Genomic DNA, 17,789 nt, shown 5'->3' on the forward strand with positions numbered 1-17,789 from the left:
TTTAACACATACAATACACAAAATATAGGAAAGTCACCTTTATCGGTCATTGACAACTCAGTGATGCCTACTACAGCTGAATAAAAATACAAATTTATCATGCAAAAAATAATAATAACAAATGTATTATGTTTATATCTCACTTTCAAGTTAATTTAAAGTGGTAAATTATGTATATCGTAGTAGAAGGGCAGATTCATTCCCACATCATAAGAACATAGGGAGACCTTTTCACTTCCCTATAGTTTGTAGATGACGTACAACAAAGATGTAATACGACGAGAATATTGGGCTAACGAGTAAAGATTTACTTCAATAACAACTGTATTATATAAAAACGTAACACGTTTTTATTTTGTATTTTAACGTTACATCTTTACGTATCTATATATCTTAATTATTCAGTTGTATTTATAAATAACTTGTTTAGATAGCTTGATATTTCATGTAACTTTGTCATTTTTCTTTGAGATATATTTTTATAAGTTGATTCCTGTACTAAAAACTGGCTTTCTTGTTGCAGATTTAAAATATTTTACTCAGACGTCAATATTTTTTTTATTTTAAAGTAAATTTCCAATGAATGTAAAACTTGATATCAATTATAATTAATTTACCTGTTTTTTACATGATACTTTTCATCAAATTTATTTTATCAGATGAGAAAATATTTACTTGTTTTAATTTCTCTAATTATTTAAAATATAATATTTTATGAATATTTTAATTAAACCAACCAAATTAAAATAATCAAAATATATTGCTGTAGTAATCTCCGCAATGTGATGTTTAAACATCCTTGAGTGGTGTTGGAGCAAAACAGATTTTAATAATATATTAACAACTAAAACACACTTAACATATTTAAATAAGAGTAAACTGTAATTAAAAATAAAAGATAAAGACATTCTAACTATAATGATATCTGAGAAATCTTTCAGTGAAAGGTCAATAAGTTGTTGCAAGCGAAAGCAAGTTCAATCAAACCTCTAAAGAAATTTTAAGGAAAGTAATAAATGAAAGAGCAAAAACAGTTAGTTTTAAAGATGAACCAAGAAATAAACAATTAAGGAGGAAAAGGTGAGTCTTGATAGAAACCCAAATGTTAAAGAAAATATTAACACAGACTACTGAAGCTGAACGAAGGCTTATTATTATCCTAGAGAAATCTAAATAATCAATAGTAATAAATATTATTAAGTACGGTACTACCTAACAGTATAGCTCGCCAAGTTATTCCTAAATTCACTGGCCTATCGAATTTGTAAATGAAAAACCGGCTATTCAAACTATTAGTTACAATATGTTATTCGCAAGTATACCAGTAATATGCAAAAAATGGGGTTCATAATTCAGGTAAACCAATTCAAAGTTTTTGAAATATAAAAAATAAATATCAAGGTAAAACTTTTAAAATTTTGTACTTGTTACATATATACTTCGTTGTATTTTGTCTACCACTAGATACACTTAAGTGTTCGACGCTTATTTCATCTATGTCAGGTAAACACACACGTTCAGGCCATAACCAGCCCTGCATTAACCATTAAGCAAAATAAGCATGTGCTTAGAGCACCAAGGGAAGGGGACACCACAGAGTTTTACCTCTAGCTATCATGCCCTTAACTCTTTCACTGCCACACTCAACTTTAACCGATATTTTTGTAATTGTCCTTATCTGTCGTGTTCGACTTTACTCTGCATTGTTAAATAAGAAACGTTGTTTTTGGCTCGGTGAGTGACTAAAGTTTCGAGAAACGATTGAACTATGTATCTTAAGTAAGAAGTCATTGATTTGCGAAAAATTACTGTAAAGAACAGAACAAAATGTTGATAAAATTTCAGGTAAAAGATGATCGTATGTTATGATATCTGACCTTGAAGATAAATATTTTTCTCAATCATTCCTTCTGTTGTGGCTATTTGTAAGAAATTATAGGAAGTGGAACTGTTTTGTTTTACCTTTTACTGCTTTATTCAGTCACATCTACGGAAAAATAAGCGTATAATACCACAGAAACATAAGTCAAGCGAAATGGTGACAGATGTGTACAGAGACGTGTCTAGTTTTATGTCTTTTTTAACTTTGCTTTCGTACGTTATATTTCGGTTATTGTCTCGTTTGTTTTAGTTTTATTTGCATTAGTATTGCATTATTCATGTGTATTTTGTAATATTTCTATAAGTGTTTCTCACTGAAGCGTTTCTGAGCTGTAATTTTATTTTGGCTTCAAACAATTTGTTGTAAAAAATCCTCCTTTGTGTGTGAGTACATGTTTTGAAATTTATCATACCAAGAAAAAATTAGAAAGGAATACCACTGGAGCAATGCCACCGTTTATAGATTACATGTCACCTATGAAAGTGTTTGGGCATGTATGTATTCCCTTGTGATTATGTAATAGTATAAATAGATCTGAAGCTGAGATATACTTAGGGAATAAATTGAAGAATCTATATATACTATAGTTATATTGCAGCAACAGATAATATATGTGTATCATGACGGAAAAATGACTTCCTAGATGCACTTTTCTAACTTACACCTTGTTACAGAAGATTAACATTTTAGTGCAGCGTTTGCCAAAGTATTCCAACTAGGGACCAGTTTATTTTTCTAATTTTTCATAAATACGTCTTAACATCAAACTGGAAGCAATATTTCTAACAATACATCATCAATCATAGAATATACACGTGTTTTATACTACTACTGTGTATACTGTATATATTGTTATTTAATCTTTACATTAATTGTATATTTATTAATGTTCTTTTAAGATATAACTTTCCTAGTGGAAAGGATAATGCCGTTTTTCATCATGCAGCAACTCATTTAACGAGACGTAACTCAAAAGATTTTTCAATGCAGTGTCATAAGACAGTGATGACGAGAAAAACCCACTTGTAGAGAAAAATATATATGTAAAAACGGGTGGTTTGGGTTGAGAAAATTTTTATGTAGAGGAGCAAACAGCGTTTTGACGTTCTTCGGTCATCGTTAGGTTCTCAAAGAAAGATGTAGGTCTGACCGACAGCTGACCATATTCTTGGAGGCGGCTGTGTAATCTAGTGTAGGAATGTAGAGGCCGTGCTTAGATGTTGGATATATTTATTAATAAGGGTAGAAAGGTGTTCCTTTGTATTGGCTTATTTTGGGCTTGAGTTGTTGTATAAGTAAGGCTTCTTTAATTTTGCGTTTATGTTTGTTTCTTTATTTAGTATTTGGGTGTTTTCTATGGTTGTGTTGTGTTTATTTGATTTACAATGTTCGAAAACGTGTGAAGGTGACTTTTTGTGTCCTTTAACCTGGTTTCCATTTTTTTTACTTGTTTCTCCAATAGTCGTGGCAGTTATCACATTGTATTTTATAAACAATGTTGTGCTCCTCTACATAAAAAAATTTCCTCAACCCAAACCAGCCGTTTTTACATATATATATTGTCGTAAGACAGTTCAATAAAAGAATTTATTTCTGAATCACTCAGTTGTAAACCTTCTTCATTTTCCGTAACAACATTAAATTAATCCCGATCAACATTTTACTGCTGTCAATTAGAGAGAAATATTTCTTCAAGCATGATCATAGCCCCAAAAGCGTCCTTTGAGTGATTGGAATATTACCTTCTTCTTTTTGCAATTCTCTTAAAGTAGATAATTTCTTTTCTCAACTCAATGTACCCACAAATTAATGATTTTACAGCTGCTTCTATCTTTTTCTGGAGTCTGGTATGGCCAGCTTGTTAAGGCACCTGACTTCTAATGTAAGAATTGCGGGTTCGAGTCCCCGTCACACCAAATATGCTTGCTCTTTCAGCCGTGGGGGCTTGTAATGTGACGATCAGTTCTACTATTTGTTACTAAAAGAGTAACCCAAGAGTTGGTGGTGATGACTAGCTGCCTTCCCTCCAGTCTTTCAATGCTAAATTAGAAACAGTTAGCGCAAATAGTTACAGTGTAGCTTTGCTCGAAATTCAAATAAACTAAAGAAATCCTTTTCTGGACTTTAAAAACATTTATGGTAAAACCTTTTAAATTTAGATTTAACGCATTTAAGAGGCCTAAAATGTCACAGATACTGTCCACTTTATTTAACCAATGCAAGTTATGAAACCTGATTCTAAATTCAAATATTGCATCCTTTGCTAATGCGGAATGTTGGTCCAAACACAAGATAACGTCATTCTTTATTTCAATTAGTCTTTTAAGATATTACTTTTTGATAACCACCGACTTTCACAGTGTAGTAGGAGATGTTCGTGTTCACTTGCTGATTCTTTGCACAAAGCAGCAAAGATTCTGGAATTCAACGAACAAGATTTTATATAGTTTATGAATTGAACAATTCTGACATAGTAAATTCAAAAGCAAGGACATTTTATTTACAGATAATGCTTCTATGTGAATGCTACAATGCACCCATTTACAGTCTGGTGCCACTACCTGGATGCTTTGGAAAACTCCTGTAGGGGATCCTGTTATTGAACGAGCACCATCGATACTCAGTCCAACACATTTTTCCATTGCATACCACTCTGAATTATGAAATTATTGATTAAATTAAACATTTTGTCAACTGTTGTTCTTGTTAGAAGTGATTTATAAAACAATAAATCTTCATAAATTCCGTCTTTATAATAATATTTTATAAAGTACATGAAATTGGCATTATCTGCTATGTTTGTGCTTTTATCCACTTGTTATGAAAGAAAACTGACTACACTGATCTCAACGTGTAAGAGTTTCTTCAATAATCTTCACCATATCCACAATTCTACACTTCACTATATTATTAGATAAAAACAGTAAATTCAACTGATATCCTTGTTCTGTTTCTATAAATATGACATGTAATTATTTTTTCCTGAGGAAAGTATTAATGTTTCACCAATAATATGCAGATAACATGTCTCGGCAATTAATTTTGAAATTATATATTAAGCCATAAACAAATCTTCATTGGAAAATCTCGTGGAGAATGTTTGCGAAATTATTTGTTTGGAAAAAAAGAAATTAATTTTTCTTATTTATCAAAAAAGCTATTGGTTTACTTGAATACTCTGAATGTCTGTTATTCAAATGGTTTTTCAGTTTCGATTGTTTCATGCTTTCATTTTAAAATGTTCATCAAGACAAAACACATAGTAGCAAGTTATTATTACTACAACTACTTATAAAACTACACTTCAAATATTCATCACAATACTGTGGAGTCCAAAAGAATTTTTTTCTTTGCTACCAAGCTGTATATCACTTGAACGTTTATACTTAGGGTTATTATTTTCACTAACTTCAAGTTCACAAAAACTAGGCTGCATTTGTGCATCACTTGAGGTTTTCCTGTGTAGTGTATGTTTCTTCAGCCATCTATCCATATTGCAGAAGGGTTTTCTTTAAAATGAACAACTTAAAATTTGTTAGTTAATTCAAACTTAGTCACAAACAATCCTCTCTATACTCAGAACAAATTGACTCTTCTAGAACCAACCAACAGCAACTTATCGGCTTGTCTGCTGCTTCCTGGTAGTACCAAACGTAAAACTCAGTTCTCACATGCCTTTCAATTTCCAATAACAGAGTAAGCAAATTTAACACATTTGTAGTAAAATTCCTAAAACTTTAGTGTCGAAGAATCAGTTCAATGAATGAATAGTCCTTTTATGTGGGACAAAAAATACATTTAACCTTACCTGCATACAGGAGAAGATCGGCTTGGTCTTAGCAAAGGGACATGCCTAGCTAAGATGTGCTTTACATTTACTACACTTCACAAGACTCTGAAAGTTATCAGCACCGTAAAACGTAATCTTAGGCTCTTTAAATTGCACTATGTGAGAATACTTCAATTCTAACATTAAAGGTATAAACACAGACGTCAACTTTTGAGTACCGTAGATTTGTAGCCTTAAGTACGATTTTTTAATTTTACTACCTGTTATACCAGCTTATTTGAAATACTAAGAAATCCAAGCTAGATGAAACAAAAATTTAAATTATAATGTATTTGAAAATATTAATTTCATTACAACATATTTACATCAAGTGGTTTGATACATTTTTCATTAATATACATCAAGGGCTTGGAGGAAGTTTGAAAATTTTGGTTGGTAATAAAAGGGTTAAAAACTACTTTAACTTAATTTTTTTTTAGTTTTCTGCAGACTGGCTTGTTGTTCATGGTCTAGGTATATTACATCGTATTTTATTTATCAAGCCAATTTTTAATAAAAGTTTATTATCGTCTTTCCCCTTACCACTGTTTGTATGGCTCTGTATCATAATGTTTAGATTACTCTAAATACCAAATATTTACAAACTACATATTTTAGCATGCAATATTTTACTAATTTTACAACTCAAAATATTTGTTTTTTAAGCATTTATGTTGATTATTCAAATGTCACGGTAGTCTTCTATTTCATCAAATCGTGGTTGTAAATTTGTCGTTACAAAGGTTGGGATTTTGAAACTCTTGCATATATCTACTATATCTGCAATCTAGGAAAAAAAAGCACGAATTTTATTTAACGGAGTCATTTCACTCACATACGTGATGTATAGAGTAAGGCTAGCTAGTTTTTACATCTTGCATAACACTATTTCCTCAAGTAAAATAATCAGAAAAGATCCAAAATATTTGTTTTGCATCTTTTCAGTTACAAAAAGTCATCCCATAATATTTCTTGGTAGTTTCATTTGGGACATTTCAGATTTAACCATTTGTGCCATACGCTGTCGAAAGCTTTCTCGACAAAAGTAAATGATAGTGAAAACATTGACATTACAGGTACTCTTTTATCAACGAATAGTGGGATTGACCGTCAGATTATAACGCTTTCAGGGCTGAAAGGACGAACATGTTTGGTACGACAGAGATAAGAACCCACAATTCTAAGGTTATGAGTAGAACCCCTTAACTAACCTGGCCATGTCGGGCCGAAGTCAAAGGTACTCGGTATAGTTTTACAAAATATGTACAAGCTAGTTTGAGATAACAAAATTTGTAAATTATTTGACGAATTTTTTAATTATAGGAAATAAACTTTCTTTCTAATTGATAACAGTGGTTTTTCACTACTGTGTCACGGTTTTAATAAATAAATTGTTTATTTGAAACACTTACTATTATAAATTGACTAATTTTAATTTATATATTAGGAAGAAGATTAAACATTAAAAATTAAGCATGCTAATTATTTGAGATTTTTCTATAAGTAAATTAATTAATTTTACACAAATACTTACAGAAAACATTAAAAGCTATGCAAAGAGATTGTAAAATAACGTTATTATTTTGTTTTATTTTTCCAAGGCTTAAACGAAATGGACCTGGGACGACAATATTATGGAATTGGCTTAATTGTTTGTGTTGGATTATTCTTCTCTTTTAATGATGAATTAGTCCAATTTACCAAAGAGAGAGTATTTATTAAGATTCTGGGCTTATCTCAGGTGTTTCGTGTATTTATTATTTCACCCCTGATCATCCTCCGAAATATAAATTTCAACTACGACGATTCTGTTTATATCTCTTAGTTCTCTAACTGGAGCATTAGAAAATGTTTTTTCTCTAATATTCCAACACTCTTATTCTTCTTAGTGACGCAACTGCCATTTGCTCTGCAAATTCAGTTTTTGCCATTGTTTTTTTCTCTCTTCATGCTCAAACGTTTATGCAAGTTTTCGAATTTCGTTCCTAGCGTCCTTGGTATTCTTGGAGTGGTCTTTATTCCCCAACCAAGTTTCTTATTCACATCAAAAAATAATTTTCCATAAATCATAAAGGAATTGGAGCTATAGTAGCTGCTTTTATTTTAGTTGCATTGTCTTTTAACTTCATTAATTTTTTGTTAACTAATGTAAATCACCTCATTATTACAATGCCTGTTACCATAACTATGATTCTCTTCTGGGTTTTGTGTGTGATAAGCAATCAACATTTCTCAAAGTTAAGGCTTGCTGATTGTTCCTGAACCAATTTGTAAACCATTACAATAGGACTGACTAGTTTGTTAACTTTGTTTGTTATCACACGAGGTTTATAACTAGTTGAAGCTGGTCTACGTTTGTTTGGACAAACAAAACAAACATTTGAGGGCCCGCCATTTCTGTTTTTTAGACTTCGTTTCAAAACTTTCTAGTGTAGGTCAGTTGGATCAAAGTCAGATTTATCAAAGCAAGTTCTAAAATTTCATTATTATTATTTTGTTTCTTAAGAATCTATATGCACATATATACAAAAATAACACAAAAACAATAACCTAAAAACACAAATTAACAATGTTGTTAATCAAGATAATTAATAGCACGAAGAACTTTGAATTAATTTAAAGTAAACAAAAGCTGGTTTTCACTTTTTTCATTTACTTGTGAATTTATTTTCATTTCCATTTCTTGTTGCATTTTATATATAATGTTCAGTTTGATTCATAGTATATGACCATTTAATGAATGGTATTACCAGAATATATACACTGCTGGCCTAAATCTTAAGACCAATGAACATAAGGAAGAAATATGCATTTTGCGTTGTTAGACTAAACCACTTACTTGCGTAAAGCTTCGAAAGATGAAAATGAGAAAATGGAAAATAAAAAAAAAATTATCATTTAATAGGGAAAATGTAAAGACTATGAAATTAGCCTAAATACTAGCTGGTCAAAAGTTTAAAACTATACTGAAACGAAGCGTTAATTGGTAAACACGTAACCAAATTTAGTCATTTGTGTTCAAGCATTAGCGTTTTCAACTTCTCCCACTGTCATCTCCTCTGTTGCATCAGGTAAACACATGGCAAAGGCTAAAAAGTTGATAGAGTTTGAAATTGGCAGAATTGTCGAGCTGCAAAAGCAAGGTCTCTGTCAACGTGCCATCGCTGGTGAGATTGAGTGTAGTAAAACTGCTGTTGCACATTCCTTAAAAGACCCTGACGGATACGGAACGAGAATTTCAAGTAATCGGCCCAACAAAATTTGCCGATGTTGAGCACGAGGATTCGAGGGGTTGTCCGGCAAAACACCAGCCGATCATCGAAACAGATTAAAGTGCTTACGGACGCAGAATGCAGCTCAAGAACAATAAGACAGCATCTACGAGAGAAAGGCTTTAAAAACCGTAAACGTCTTCAAAGACCATGCCTCCTTCCACACCACGAAACAGCTCGGTTAAAATTTGCTGAGAAGCACCAAACAGAGGACGGAAAAAAGTGGACGAAGGTTTCGTAGTCTGATGAGAAAAATTTAACCTGGATGGTCCAGATGTCTTCCAGCGTTACTGGCACGACAAGCATATCCCATCGTAGACATTTTCTACACGACACAGTGGAGGAGGTTCCATCATAATCTAAGGTGCTTTTTCCTTCCAATCAACAATAGAGCTTCAGGTTATATAGGGGCGTCAAACATTAGCTGGCTAAATTGGCATGTTGGAGAGAGCATCCTTATTGACTGAAGGCTTTCGCTTGTGTACAAATGACTGGAGCTTTTAGCAAGAAAACGCTGCAATCCACAATGCCCGCAGAACAAAGGACGTTTCGAAGAAGAAACATTAATTGAAAAATAAAAATAAGAAAAATGAGGTACTACCATCGAGAGTAATTAAATTTTCAAAAAATACCCTTTGTATCATATCAGTTCTCATTATGGTAAAAAGGCACTATTAGGGAGTCCAGTAAACGAATTATACTAGAATGAAATATCACATCCAATTACCTAAATAAACTACTATTGCTTCACACCACCACTCATCTATTAAGTCCACTGTGACTATCATGCTCAAAACAAACTTTTATATGCGGCAAGTGTACATCCGCATAAATTGTTGCCATATCTTTAAATAACCTTATTCATAACAAAATATAATTATTGAAAATGTTTAGTAAAATTTATCTAAGTCTTATCTCTTTATATTTATTTCATACATTATTATATTTGTTACGGAATAATTTAATAATTTTATTTAAAATTTTTTATTAAATCTATTATACATTAATTTTTTCAACATTACGGATAAAATATTTTCATATTGCTAGAGTTTGTAAAACGTTTCGTGGGTTAATTATGATAAAATAAATCAATATTATTCAAACACTTAAATTTATTAGCCTATTGAAATATACAGTAATATGCGGCAAGGTATGCATCTGCATAACGTATTGCCAAGTCGTTAAATGGCCTTATTCATAACAAAATATAATTATTAAAATTATAAAATATTTTCCTACATCAAAAATTTGTACTGATCGAATCATCTATATATCTATATAGGGCCTGGCATGGCCTAGCGCGTTAAGGCGTGCGCTTCGTAATCTGAGGGTCGCGTTTTGCGCCCGAGTAGCGCCAAACATGCTCGCCCTCCCAGCCGTGGGGGCGTTATAATGTGACGGTCAATCCCACTATTCGTTGGTAAAAGAGTAGCCCAAGAGTTGGCGGTGGGTGGTGATGACTAGCTGCCTTCCCTCTAGTCATACACTGCTAAATTAGGGACGGCTAGCACAGATAGCTCTCGAGTAGCTTTGTGCGAAATTCCAAAAACCAAACCAAACTATATATCTATAAGTTAAGATAAAAAATATCTGGGTTTGTGTAGTTTTCAATAAATCTTTTCTCATAATGTTAAAGATATAAATTTCTTATACAAGTAGAATAGTTACCTCCCACTGGAACTCCTATTACTTGTTTAAAAAAACTGGTTATTAAAAATATATAATTACTGTAAATACCGAAACTTAATATATTTGAGCAAGGCCCGGCATTGCCAAGCGTGTTTAGGCGTGCGACTCATAATCCGAGGGTCGCGGGTTCGCATCCGGTCGCGCCAAACATACTCACCCTTTCAGCCGTGGGGGCGTTATAATGTGACGTTATAAAGAGCAGCCCAAGAGTTGGCGGTGGGTGGTGATGACTAGCTGCCTCCCCTCTAGTTTTACACTGCTAAATTAGGGACGGCTAGCATAGATAGCCCTCGAGTAGCTTTGTGCGAAATTCCAAAACAAACAAAAAAGACAATTCATTTTTTTCTAAGTAAACAAGGTGCCATACTCTTTCCTTGTAAGAAAATATGGAAGTCTTAAGTGGAGTTTGAAGTTTAAGTTCCATTACAAACTCCCTTGAGTTCTAAGGTGGTATTTGTGAATGAGAAGTCTTTTCTATATATATACTTTCAGAACAAACATTTACAGATAATATATTTACATACGACTTTATAAAGTAAAAGTAAAAACGTCTTTCGTTCTAAATTAATTTGTAATAATTATTGAGCATTTAAAGATAATAACGTGTATATTCTGGAAGTAAATACCTCATTTAGTTGGGTTCTATCAATAACATTTGGTTTTCCATTTAAAAAATAACACTCAATTTCCTTAACATTTGTGTAGATGATGTAATTGTAACGGATTTACTAATGCATTTTTATTTTATTATTGATGTTTGTTTTAGTTAAATATACATTTAACAATGTATGTAAATTGTAGTATTAAATACGTGTTGCGAAATTGTCACCTATTCTCTCAGTCTACAGAAGATTTCCTGGAGTTATACATTGTTGAAAACTGAAATTTCAATAATCTCGCATTAACATTTATAAGCCGATACGCCAAGAGACAAATATATATTATTGGCTTACTGCAGTTACTTTTCTAAAATCTCAGAAGTTATAACTGTGCTCTACTACATTTATTAATGTGGAAACTAAAATGTTTTGACCAAGAACGTTTTTTAGATTCAGAATATTACAAATTGTTTAATTTCAGTGAATTAATTTCAGACTTTGGTAAATCTGCAAGGAGATTAAATACCTACGTCGGAGAAAAGTCATCGTGAAAATGGCATGAGACCTGCTAAGAATAGATTGTTATCCAGCTAGCCACTAAACGAAGTGTAATATTATCAATTTAGAATTAATTCTCTAGTATTAAATTGAAAGCTCATGTCCAAGATCTGAATGAGAGACAAAATTCGATTTAACTTTAAATCATAATTCAGTCTATATTTATCAGATCCAACAATATTTGATCATGTCTTTTTATTAAGGTTTTCTTCAATCGCCCTCCCTCGAACAACAAGAAAGATAAAACAAAACTGCTCAAAATTACAATTTTGTTTAAATTAGAAGTAAATAATCAATAAGAAAAAAATAACTGAAAAGCATATTATTTACATACTAGTCAAAAATTATTTATTGTCTGAGGAAGCATTTGAAGAATACTACTAGCCAATCAAAGATGAATGATAAAAGATAAGTTAAAAATTCTCCTAAAAGTGGAACAAATCGAGCTTGAAGAAGCCTTTATGAAAACTTGGAAAGAGAAAGTCAGCATTCTTTTGCAATTATTATAGACACTGTCGTGTGTAATAATACCATAATATAATAAATTTTCATATAAAAAGGCACACCATCTATATTTCTGTGCTGTTATTTTAAGCATTTACCACTCTTTAATAGTTAATTTTCGAACGGTTGGAGTGAGACAGTCTGCTAGCTGTTTAATTAGCCTAACACGTATATTGACTTTATTATTGGTATGTTTAGGGATTTTAAGTACGTAGGTTTGGATTCTTTTACAGCAGATGTCTGTGATCTGTCGGCAACAAATTTGAAAAATAAACATAAAACACACAATAAGATATGTACAAATATACTTTCATTGTAGGATATGACAGATTTATCTAATTCTCAAAGTAGTTCGCTTTTTTTTATCAAAAGACTACACAGACAGATCAATTACTTTAGAATCCAATTGGCAAAACAAATTATTTTTCTCTATTCTGTTTCTTACTGCACAATCTGCGATAAATTAATTTAACCTTCCTTGTATATTAGCTACCAAAGTTGTGCCTTACATTTTAAATACCTGACTTCTTTCGTCAAAGTCCCATAAACGGGTTCAATTTCATTAGAACACCAGTTGGCAAGACAATTTTTTCTCCTTAAACCTACTGAGATGTGAAACTTGCTTCAAAATATCGCTTTTTATTGCTAATCACGCACATTATAACTAACTTTCGGTTTTGTAATTTGCGTATGATTGAACCATTACTTCATTTCATTGAACTTGCTATCGCTCGGTTGCCTATACATATATATATATATATACATACAATCCCAACTAACGCCTTGAAGATTCTACAATCTACGACGTGATATGATGTAACAGTACTCACTCGGCGAGAAAAGTACCAATGATTTAAGTAACGTAACGTCAAGAGTATTAACAAATGACAAGTACGAGAGCCAACTCCACACACAACGTACGACTTGTATAAACTTATGTGACAAAATTTATCACAAATAACAATTTTAAACAATCAACCTTCAACACTCCTCTCATGTAAACTATACTCATTAAATACTAAGTTATAGAATAAATTACATTTGTAAATAATAACACTTACAGTAAATGATCTTGTATCATCAACAGATTGATATTGTTTGTCAGAAGTTGAGGTGAGCCTAACACACGCGTTAGCTGTTGACTCTTCAACGTGTAAGTTTGATGAACATATATATCTATAGTTGCTCAGCTGAGGCCTGGAATTTTCTACAACCTGGATTCACTATAATGTAACAATACATGGAACTCATTAGAAATAATTTCCTAATAACAGAACAACCGGTCTTACTACAAGCGCTTCATTAAATTAAACGTCATGGTTACTTACTACTTAAAATGTTTAAGTTATAATATATTGTAAGATAAACATGCGTAGAACTGTCGAACAGTTACCATATGGCATATTATGGACGTTGATTTCAGATTAGTCATGGTTACTTCGCGATAGAGAGTAAATGAACAAAATACTTAAGTTCATGTTACAGTCATACGCCGTTGTCAGTACAATACTATATAGGACATCATACAACAATCTTATCAGAAAAAGAAAATATTCCACAACTAAAACAATTGTTGAATTACATAATAAAACTGAGTGCAAATATAGGTCAGGTGTTCATTTCAATTTGTAGATGTCATGAACAAATTATTAACCCATTTTACCAGAATTTATCAAATATCTAATTCATTTTGAATATTTGGACGCATTGAACCAATTAGTAATCACCATTCATAAAGTTGATATTTGTAAAACTGATAGAAGTGATTACGTTAACATTTCAAACTTCAATTTTCTTACAGCCAAAGCCTAAAGATATAGCAGGCATATAATATTTTGTCAATAGGTGATTAAAAGACAGTTTGACGTTAAATCTTTTAGAAACGTAAATATAATGAAAGGATGAAACACTGGTCTTTTACATAAACACGCTTGATGGTAGTTTGAATTATTAATGAAATTCTAAATGTTGGACACTCAATGTACGTTTCTGTTCTTAGTAATTTAGTTGGAAATATATTATGGACATCATACAACAATTTTCAACAATAAAGATTACCAGTTTCACCATTATTATTGTTCATTGATATTGAAACACAATTATTAACCATTATGTGAAAATAATAAATAAATCATTACATTCTATCATTTTAATTTTAATCTACAGATAAATTTGTCTCTTATCTTAAACCAAGTACTGCATTCACCTTAAGGTAGCTGCAGTTAGCATAATAAATATTTAATTTAATATAATTAAGTATTTATTCTTCTCTGTGAAGATATTTTCTGGCTCAGGAGCCTTATAATTTTTTCTAAAATTTTCTAATATCTTTCTTTACTAGCTCAGAGTTAACACAGTCATCTTGTTTGATCTCGTTTCTCATTATCAACAGTTAAAGGTGTGGAATATTGTTTCAATCTTCGTTAGTAAAAACTGAAGAAGATAATAATTTAAATTCCAATCATCTCATATTCATTACTTAGTTTCCACCATTACTCCCACAGGAAAAGAAAAGTGGCCAACCATTTTTTTTACTTCATCTCTCAGGTGAATAGGTTTTCTTTATAGTAAATACAAAGTAGTTCACACTATAATAGTTATGACTATCATATGGGATATGATATTGATATCATTGTTAAATCTATTATCGAGAAACTAATGTACAGTTTCATTTGTTAAATAAACATTAGATACATTAAAACATGCTATTTGTAAAAATTTGCCAAATGCACGGAAATTATATATTGAAAAATTAACAAATTTCCTTTAACTGAAACTGTACTGAAAATTGATGATGAGTCAGTTTACAAATAGTCATGATTGAGGTGGTTTAAGGTAATCCTTAAACATGATAAGAGTGGTTTGATACTTGTCTCATAAAATAACTTTAGACTTTTATCCTGTTTAATCAGTTATAACGTGTGTTTTTTTTAATATGTACATGCATAACAGGATAAAACTGATAAAATTCTCTTCTGAAACACAGAAATAATTTGTTTTAATATGTTTCATCGTCTTGTTGCTAAAGCAACCATTTACATTAGTTATAAAATAAGAACAATTTTATAATTGCTACTCTTGCTATATATATTATACTTTTTATATTTTTATGGGACAAATATTTTATTGACGATCTGCAACAAATAACATCATAAATTAATAAATAATTTGGTGATTAAATTATTTATAAATATATTTAATTCAAATATAGTTTAGGGTTAAAATAATTTTAATATTTTATGGATTATTTCTTCAGTTACCTACAATATTTTCTGTAATATATTTATATATTTTTGAGGCTTATAGTAAGATTCTTAAGAACCAACATTTTAAGTGTTTTACTCACCCTTGTACAAATCGTTAAAGTATTGGAATGATGATCCGAGAGTCTGTTGTTCTAAAGGTAATGCTTCCAAAGCCGTTTCATACAGTTGTACTTTATAAAAATGACAGGCAATATTATTGTTTAATAAAAGTAACTAGCTGATGCTGATAAATATTTTCTTCCTTGTATTCTCCAGTTTCAACTAACTGTCGGCCTGTACACAAAGCACATGAGACTTGTGTCTAAGGGATCTTTCCCTATTGGTTTATAACCGTTACATACATTACACATCAACAAAACATCTGAAATGGTGCTTCACGGTTTCAACGTTATTATAAACCTTAATCCTAAAAAAAACATTCTACCGAAGTATTAGATTAAAATCTTACCGAAAATAATGTAGTCTCTAAAACCTTGAGTGCTTTTTTTCAGAGAGGCAACAGAAAAAGATCTATATATTTTTGGAACAATACAACTGAAACCTATTGTTTATGTTTGTTTTCAGGGGTTGTTTATAGACATGTTTTCTGTTAATGTACAGTTCAAAACATTCCAGCTGTCAAATTAGCCATGGCTAAAATCTGTTTCATCTGCATTAATACATGTACATTACCTGCTGCTGTGATATACACAATAAGGGTAAATGTATAAGTTGTATGTGTTCTGTTTGAAGATTTCACTTAAGTATAATCACTAAACCTTCTGACCAGCCTTTCAACATACGAAACAGTGTAGAAAATGATAATCAGTTGTTTTACTTTAAAGTATCAGACATTTTAGACAGTCTGAGCGCTAGACTCTGAAACAATATCTCATTAAAATGTGATAAAATATCATTTAAACTTCCTTATGTCCTATCATGGAAAATGTCAGTCTAAAACAAGTATTTTTCTAGTTTAAACAAAACACATCATTAATTTCCAATTAACATGGCTTTCATACTTAATCTTCATATAATATTTTACATATTAAATTAATTTTTGTGTCTAAGCGAGCTTTTTCATTTTCCTCAGTTGTGTTATGAAACAGGTCACTGTTGATCAAAATAATCATGGTCTACATTGATTTCTATTTATCCTCAAATTATCAAGGTGTTTTAAGATAAAAATAAAATCAGTATTTGTATAAACCACATCAACTTATTCAAATGCATTGACAACACCTACATAACTCATAAGAATTGCAGCTTATGCTTGTTTTAAAAGTCAGGTGGTGATAATGGAATACCTTGTCCGTTTTCAATTGTTAGAAACACGTCATCACTACCGAACTGAAACTTGAAATATCAAAATGTTTTATTTGAATTGTACATGTTAATTTTGTAAATAGACTTGAAAGTTGTAAAAAGTGTAATATTTAAAATAGGTTGTGCTTAAATCACAGCGAAAAATGAAGAAAAAATGTAAAATGTTGTTTGTTTGTCTTTTAATTTCGCTCAAACCTCAACGAGGGCTATCTGCGCTAGCCTTCCCTAATTTAGCGATGTAAGACTAGAGGAAAGGCAGTTATTCATCACCACCCGCTACCAACTCTTGGGCTTTTCTTTTACCAACGAATAGTGGGATTGACCGTAATTTTATAATGCCCTCACTGCTGCACGGCGAATACATTTGATGCGAAAAGGATTCGAACCCGCGACCCTCAGATTACGAGTCGAGCGCCTTAACCACTGGATGTAAAATATGAAAGAATCACAACTGTTCACGTGATATAACATTTCTTCAAAGAATAAAAACAGAATGTGTAATATATACGTGTATATATGCATAATAGTTTATTTTTCGCCTAGGGTTTTTTATTGTGAATAAAAAATCATTATTTTAATATAAGGTTATGATTACAATTGCATCACTAGTTTACAACCTTTTTTTTGAGAAATAAAAACCTTATTAAATAATTTGTTTATTAGTTTCTTAACGATACCGTTACACAGTCAATATTAATTAACTTTCAAGTCAAGGAAACAAACATGAAGTAAAAAATGCTTGATTATTTTAGGCATACATTTATTTACTTAAAACAAGAACAAACATCATAACAATATCAAATATATTCTATTTTATTAGGTTCCAAATCCCGAGTGATTATTATAAATCAAATATGAATAAAAATATTATGTCAGAGGATAAAC

General features: G+C 31.1%; 1 protein-coding gene across 1 annotated transcript in view; it reads right to left on the minus strand.

The window, feature by feature from the left end:
* Nucleotides 1-15,798, minus strand: part of LOC143257845 (apicoplast pyruvate carrier 1-like) — a 43,140-nt gene extending 27,342 nt beyond the window's left edge. The window contains exons 1-2 of the mRNA XM_076516876.1: nucleotides 15,680-15,798; nucleotides 13,395-13,556 (exon numbers count right to left, since the gene is read on the minus strand). The gene's annotated coding sequence lies outside the window, so the exon portion shown is untranslated. The remainder of the gene's footprint in view (nucleotides 1-13,394; nucleotides 13,557-15,679) is intronic.
* Between the last annotated feature and the right edge of the window lie 1,991 nt (nucleotides 15,799-17,789).

This window comes from Tachypleus tridentatus, chromosome 7, assembly GCF_004210375.1.
Source record: "Tachypleus tridentatus isolate NWPU-2018 chromosome 7, ASM421037v1, whole genome shotgun sequence".
Taxonomy (NCBI): Eukaryota; Metazoa; Arthropoda; class Merostomata; order Xiphosura; family Limulidae; genus Tachypleus; species Tachypleus tridentatus.